Here is an 8,617-nt window from a genome sequence, read left to right on the forward strand (position 1 = left end):
ATTCCAACCCTAGGTATGTTTATTTCATAATTGGTTTTAAGAATTTTAATTTATTTATATATAATTATTAAGTGAATGGTAGAGATTTAACTTTAACAAAATATTTTTTTGTAATATACACAAATAAAAACCCAAGATTTATTTGATAATAGTTATGATTTTTTATTTGATAATAGTTATGTTTTTTTGTACCCTTAGTTAAATTTATTAATTAAAAAAAATCATATGAATAAGTGTTATATGAAATAATTTTTTGTTTTTTGGACATGTGGTACTTAAAAATTATGGTATTGTAACAAAATCTATTTATAAATTAATAATCTTAGTGACAAAAAGAGAATCAAGCCCATAATTAAGAATCTTGTTTAATTGTTTTTTTTAAATGTATATATGTTTAATTTATATATCACTTATTTTTATCATTAATAATAATTCTCAATAAAGCTATAATTTTGTTATTTCTTTATGATTTTTTAATTTTAGCCATTTGAGATATATTATTAAATAAGTGTTTTCATACCTATCATGAATTAATGGGTATCTGCATTTATCAACCATTTAATTTATACGGTTGTGCTAATTATGAATAAATCATATAGCATGTGTCTAAAGATTCTTTTCAGCAGAATGAAAATTGTTGTATGTTTAATTATGTTGAAATGATTATTAGGTCACTGGTAGGATTTAAGCTCCATAAAATATTATAGAATATTCATAGTAGTATACGCAAATTTTTTGTTGGGATTTATCAACAAAGTAATTATAAACTTTTTTCACCTTTAATTAAATTGATTAATTAAAAAAATGTGACATGAACAAGTGCCATATGAATTGAGTTATTGTTTTTGGGCATGTGGTATTGATAAGTCATGGTAATCTCCATATTATTGTAAAGAATCCGATTTATATATTAATAATATGAATGGTAAGAGTTATGGTTTTTGGGCATGTGGTATTGATAAGTCATACTATTTTCCCATATTATTGTAACAAAACCTATTTATAAATTAATAATATCAATGGTAAAATGAGAGTAAATATCCATGGTTAAGAATATTGTTCCAAAGTTTCTCATATATATAAATTTTTTATATAATTAATAAAATGATAATAATAATTTAAAATAAAATTATAATTTAGTGAATTTTTTAAATATTTTTCTAGTTTTATCATTGTGAGATGTATTATGTAGTAAGTGTTTTTATGTTTATTAGTCCTTGGAAAATCTAACAATTCATTTGCTTTTGGATACCTATTAGATTGAGCTTTGATCAATAAATATATATATATATATATATTTAGCTTTGATCAATAAATATATAAATATATATATATATATATATATATAAAATAAAGAAATCAAATTATAATTGTTTTATGAGTTCATATTTTTAAGGTGTCTTTTTCTGAGTAAATAGAGAAGTGAGAATCACAATACCAAGGTATTCCATGTTTATCAATTTTCAAATATCTAATAATAAATAAAAATTAAAACTAAGTAACCACTCACAAAACAATAGTAATTTATCTAGTAAATTTTTGGAATGGATTATCCGAGAGCCTGAAGGTTTAGATTTAGATTAAACGATTTGGAACACAAAAAAAAGTGAGGACTGCACGTCATAAATTAAAAAAAAAAAAAAAAAATTGGGAAACCATATATACCAGCAACGATTATTAAAAGCTATTTTAAACAAAGAAAGCAATTGAAGATATAATTTTGATTTGAAGATTACCAACCATGGTTCCTCAAATATGGATATGGAATATTAAGATATTTTGGTTTCCATTGTTGTTTTCGTTCTCATTTTTAGTTGAAGGCATAAAATATTCTAATATTATCTATTGCTCGATCAGTACAGCTCAAGCAAATAATCTCCACTACCAAGAAAATTGGTCACTGTTACCGGCTCTGATGGATGAATGAACACTTTACCAAATGTTGGTGTGAATAAGCTCCAACCTAGAGTTGATCCAAATAATGAGTGGGAAGGGATTGTGTTTTCAATGAAGGAAAATGATAATTTCCAAGTTCCTTTTACTGAATATAAAATGTGGTGTAAATATTAATAAACATACAGTAGTAGTGAAGAAAGCGAGACCATTTGGATACATGTAAAGCTATCGCTTAAATGTGAATTTATTGAAAATGTTTTCTCATTATCAATAATATTTTATAAAATATTTAAAATTTATTTTTAAAATAGTCATGTTTTTTTAAGTTTTTATTAAATTTATTAATTAAAAAAAATATCATGTTATAGTGATATGAAAGAAGTTATGGTTATTGCATAATATTTTTCTTGTACTTTATGTAGAGCTTATTTTAACAAAGAGATGTGTTTATTTTTTAACTTGATAGTTTTTTTTTAAAATATGATAGGTCCATAAAATGAACTTTTAATTTCTTATTGCAACATGTAGATTCTTCAAATTTTTTATGAGTGGTTATTTATAGACTATTGTTGAATAGTTTCAGACATGCTTATTTTTTAACTTGATAGTTTTTTTTTTAAATATGATAGGTCCATAAAATGAACTTTTAATTTCTTATTGCAACATGTAGATTCTTCAAATTTTTTATGAGTGGTTATTTATAGACTATTGTTGAATAGTTTCAGACATGCTTAACTGAGTAAAGTCACCCACCTTCACCATCATCTTGATTTTATTAATCTCGTATATTTTCAAGAATTTATAAAATAGAGATAACTTTAAAATAAAAGATTATAATTTTTTTTTATCATTTGATAGAACTAAGTCAATTCTCTACATGTAATGCAATAGAAGCTACATATCATAGAAGCATATAGGCAGCATAGCAACATAAAAAGAACCATATTAGATTTTTTAGCTTTAATTTTGTAGGAAATAGAAGTGGATATGTTAGAAACAAAGATGAAACAACTAAATATTTGAATGAGATAATAGAGTACTAATTTTTGCATAATACTTTTTTCATAATAGCAATCATCCATGGATCTTGGTGCAAAGATTTGGATTGCATGCTTCATTAAGATATCATAATAATTTTATGAACATTTCTTGCATCACTCATGGTTCAAGTTCTTTTAGTTTTGTGTATAATATAAGGTCATAAAGGTTCAACTCATGCAACTTCATACATAAATTGAATTAAATGCTCATGTAATTACTTGGTTTGGGCTAAGAACTAAGCAATATCTATCATTTTGCATTGTGTGTAAATCAACTACACAAAATCATTAGGATAAGGTCATAAATATTCAATTTATGTCACTTCATATAAAAATTGAATTAAATGTTTTTGTAATCACTTGTTTCATGCTAATAATTAAGTAATATATCTTTGCAAATTTGTGTCCTAGTGACTATGTTGCCATGCATCACTTTTTATGGATTGATGTCTACCGATATTTAGCATCCATTTAATTTGTGAACTAAGACTTTTATGAGGAAATTTGTTTAAATATTCTTCTTCTAGATCCATTACATTGTCAACATTTTGAACCAACTAATGTGGCTCATCATCAAAACAAAATGATCAACCACATTAGTTTAAAATATAGATATTATAGTTAAAAATATTTTAAGTAAGCATAACATGATTTATTCTTGTAAAATATCTAACAATAAAAAAATATAAATATTTGTATATAGAAATTATTGATAAATCTAAATAACTACAATCAAAAACACTAAATTTATTTGATAATAGTTATAATTTTTTGTACTTTTAGTTAAATTTATTAATTAAAGAAATATGTCATATGAACAAGTGTTATATGAAGTAAGTTATGGTTTCTTGGATATGTGATATTGAAAAATTATGGTATTGTAACAAAATTTATTTATAAATTAATAATCTCCATGATAAAGTGAGAACCGATCTCTATAGTTAAGAATCTCGTTACATGTTGTTTTTAAATTGTATACAAGTGTAACTTATTTATTAGTTATTTTTATCATTAATAATAATTTTAAATAAAGCTATAATTTTGTTATGTTTTATGATTTTCTAATTTTAACAATTTGAGATGTATTGTTAAATAAGTGTTTTCCTGCATATCATGAATTAATGAGTATATGCATTTATCAACCATGTAATTTCTATTGTTGTACTAATTACGCCATATGGCATTTCACTCTAGAAATAACTCCCTTATGTCTCACGATTTATGGTCTTGTGTTGTTGATATGATATGTTAGACGATTAAAAAAAATCTTCCCTTGTATCATTAAAGGCTATGGAAAATGTTGCGTTGGAAGTTCGTTATTCGTTATAGTAAATGATTGGTGGAAGTTCCTCGCACACTATGGGAAACGTTGCATTGGAAGTTTGTTATTCACTATAGTAAATGTTGGCCAGAAGTTCGTTATAGTAACAACCCATGCCACTAAAAGATGAAGAATGTATTTTGGTGGCACTTACTGCTAGACACATGAATTTTTATTGCAATATTGGACTCGAGAAAAAAGAAGAATTGGATTTGATGCTGAGTGTGAGGTGCAAGTTAATTGTGAAAACTGTTATTGGGGTTCAAGCCAAGTTGAGGACCAAACATGATCATCAAAATCTTTTAGAAATTAAAAAAATTACGGATGCTCGATTGTCTTGAGATTCTTCATTTCCATATTGGGTTTCAGATCCGATGTGTTGAAGTTCTTAATGATGGTGTGAGCGAAGCGACATATATATAATGTGAGCTGGTTAAGCTGCATGCCAATATGAAGATCATTGACAATAGAGGAGGGCTTGGTATTGATTATGAAGTTACCAAGTATGAAGTACCAAGTCTTCTTGCTCTGATATGTCTCTGTAATGACCCCTTGTAACTTCACAGACTTTAAGTTGTTAATTTACTTTTATAGTTAAAGGAATTAACGTAAAAGTGTGGGTTGGAAAGGCTAGGACATTTAGAAGGAAATACATGAATGTATGGCCAGTTCTAATAAAAATTATGTCATCCTATTGCTTTTGTAAACCATGGTTAAGTGGCAATGCTAGAGTAAGCTGACCCAGGTGGTTGGACAATTATGGGTGAAGTAGTTACTTACCCAAACTTCTCCTTGGGAAATAAAAAATCCCAAAAAAAGGCCAAGAGGATATCATGAACCTAAGGCAAGAGAAGAAGAGACAAAGATGGAAACAGACTCAAGAGTTGGTTTTCCAATGAAGTCTATTTGGGTTATGTCTGGTAAGGATTAGATAGCTTGAAAGATAATCCTAACTGATCATACTATCCAGAGAAAAAAGAGAAAACTACATTGAATTAAGCTAGCTCGGGGGAGGTGGAGTAAGCGACTGACCTCATGGTTGGGAGGAGCATTGCTCACTCTGGTGGTTGCACACCACAGAGAGGAAAGAACTCATATAAGTAATATTCCTTAAATACTTTGTATGATGTACATATGCTTATTATGACTGTTTTTATTGAAATATTTTTCTGAAAATTACATAGTCATGTTTTATAGAATATTGGTGACGATTTATCCAAAATGTGTTTGATAAAATGTGTATATTAACTAAACTACGTGTTGAGAAGAAGAGGAGACTGAAGGAACAATCCCAAAATTAGTTTGATTAACGAAACTAGTTATAGATTACTCACAGGACAATATTGTTACAAGGAAGATGCAACTGTTTTGATTAATTAAACAAATACCCATAATTGATTAAAGATAACAATATTATAGTTCAATCATGGGAGGGTTAGTTCTGGAGGTACCAGAGAGGACCAATACCCAGAATAGTCCCTTCATTGGTTGGCTGGAAGAAGAAAATAAATAATTATAAGCTATACAGATAGAAAACCCTATAGAGAATAGTAAATTTCTGGAATAATAAATTCTGAAACAAAGAAATGACTGTAGATTAGAAGAATCTCAATTGACTGTAACCATTTAAATATAACTACTCTCTAAATAATATAAAATTAACGGATATACTTCAAAGGGAGGGCAGAAACCCTGTAAAAGTTTGCATTTGGTAAAATAAATCTTAGAAGAAAAATGTCTTTTTCCAGAGCATTTTATAATTCAATCCATGTGAAGAATTACTGATGTAGCAAGGAAAAAACTTGAAACCCAGTATGCTAAAATATATACATTTATTCAATTAAAACCATAACAGAGCCTATCACAGTTTTTCGAGGCCAATATATTAAAGAGAAACATTATAAACCCTCGTCGTTCCAGCTGAGGTCATCAGAATTAAGCACAAGCGTTTAAATTCTAAACCCTCGCCTTCCTGGCTGAGGTCTGTTAGGGCCTAAATCTACCTCAAGTTGAGAAAGGTAGGATCTAGGACAACATCAAACCATGTTTAACCTGGTAGCTAGCCCTACCAGGTCGGGAGAGGGCTCTCTCCTGTCAATCTCAGCAAAAATATGATCAATGAGGGCTTGAAATGACTGATATAAATGCCGATCTTACGCTAGGTATGTGTGCTAAAGAGTTTGATTAAATAAAATGATGTTTTTGTTGGCTCAAATGGAAAAGCAGATTTTGGGTGCGGGGAATGAGGCTCAGTTTTGCAGAGATCTCAATGGGGCAAGGTGGGCAACTGATTTGGCACTTCAAATTGAATGAGATGGAGAGGTTAGACATGTGAGGACTTGAAGAGGGCAAGAAAGCTCAGGGATCCCCTTCAAACAACTAAAAACATCAAAAGCTAAAGCAAACCCTAGGTAGAGCACTGCATTTTCAATCTATTCTACCTTTTCCCTTGTTTATTTTAGTTAAGAAGAAACAAGATAGATAATGGCATACATAACACATAAGTAAATTCAAAATTACAGAAGAAAGCACTATACCAAGACAAAATGCCACATGAATCCCAAAGAGTGTTGCAAACCCTGGTCTCAATTCCTTAGCCAAAATGTTGATATGAGTATAAAATGAAGCTCCTTGCTTTCTCAAAAGTCCAACCATGCTAATGACTGAAAGATCACAAGATATAGACAAACCATAATTCATCCTAGCCTCTAGGGGTCAAGCTCACAAGTTTAGGAGCTGTTCCAACTAATTCTAAACTGAGAACTATAAATCAAGCAGTGGAACAGCTTGCCTCTAGAAACTACGGAACTGATTCTTTCAGTTTCAAACAACTTTTTGATAGATGAATCTACCTCCATAAGTGAAAATTAGACATAATTACATCAAGATCCATCAATTTATATTAAATTACATCACAAGTTTGACATTAAGAAGGATAAAAAGTCAAACTGTCAAAAGCTAGTCGAAAAACAGAGTGTACTTGGTCAAACTGAGCAAAATTTCCCCTATGCGTCGCGCTGAATTCTCTATGCGTAGCGCCTATTTGAGGTCACTTATGGAGACCTTCCTAGTGTCCAAATTTTCTCCAAGTGTGCCTTTTGGAAAGGTCTGCCTGTCTATTATCCAACCCAAGTGGAATTTTTGAATTTGGCCTCCATTTGCCCCTCCAAAAGTCAATTCTTCCAACACTGCTTCCTGTGTGTCAAAATAGGGGTAGTAAGGTCATTTTTTGAGTGGTTTTGGCTTTTTTGAGGGCTCAAAACCTCTCAAAATTTCTTGGCCATTGGTAGGCAAGAATATTTTTTCATTCCAAATCCAAAAATTTTGAGTTTTTGTCATTTGGAGGCTCCTATCAGAATTGAGCGCCAGGTGGCATAGCGCATAAGGCAGAAAATTCTGTTTTTTGAGCCTCAGCCAATATCTGAAGTTTATCTTGCGCTTTTTTCCTCCTCGATCTCTTCTTCAATTTTGCCTTCAAGCTCCTGATTCTAGCTTGACGCACCATATTCCTTGACAAATAATGATATGCCATGTTTCTCAACATATTATTCTCATTGATGGCTTTCTCCAACCTCCTCTCCAAGTGGATATTAGCTCTTTCAAGCCATGATTTTCGATCGGCATTGATTTCTTGCTCAAGTGATGTGAGCTTCACTTTCCTTCTTTTGGCAGCTTGGTAGTTTTCTCGTATGTTTTGCAATTCCATAATCACTTGTTGATCCTCAAGTTGCTTGTTTCTTTGATCCAGGTACTTTATTATCCACTCAGCTCTTTCCAAGTGGAGGGACAAAGCATTGATGTCCTCCTGCTGCTCTTGGATGACTTCTTTGAGATTTGAGCTTTGTGGGCCCAAATCAGTATCATCACCCTCAATGAGAATGAACCCAGTCTCTTGCTCACATGAAGGCCCCTCATCATGTACTGGCCTCTTTCCCTTGTCCTGAACCTGTTGTGTCGATGAAGGAAGCAAGACCCCTTCCACCCTAGGTGGAGATAATACTCGCTTTGCTACTGCAAATAACTGTCTAGTGCCCCTCTGATAGGTGACAAACACCGGCACACTAGCAGCCTGTGTCTCATGACCCTCCTGCTGATGAGAAGGTCCACCTGCCTCATGAAAAGCCTCTGGAGGTACCTGAGGAGCTATGAAGAACTCATGAGAAATGAAATCCTCCCATGAGATGCCTTGCAAACCAAGCTGGTGCATGACCACAGTCTTAATGAGAGAAAAATGATATATACTGTTGAACTGCTACTAAGAAGTCTTTTGTTGTACTACGGTGGTCATCTTCTCAACATTTCCGCACATAAAGTAGGGGAGGTTCATCATCCTCACCTTAGTAAAATGCATTAGCAACCT

The sequence above is a fragment of the Pinus tabuliformis genome, chromosome 3_2, assembly GCF_031772625.1.
Source record: "Pinus tabuliformis cultivar Carrire ecotype Pingquan chromosome 3_2, CPIR1, whole genome shotgun sequence".
NCBI lineage: Eukaryota > Viridiplantae > Streptophyta > Pinopsida > Pinales > Pinaceae > Pinus > Pinus tabuliformis.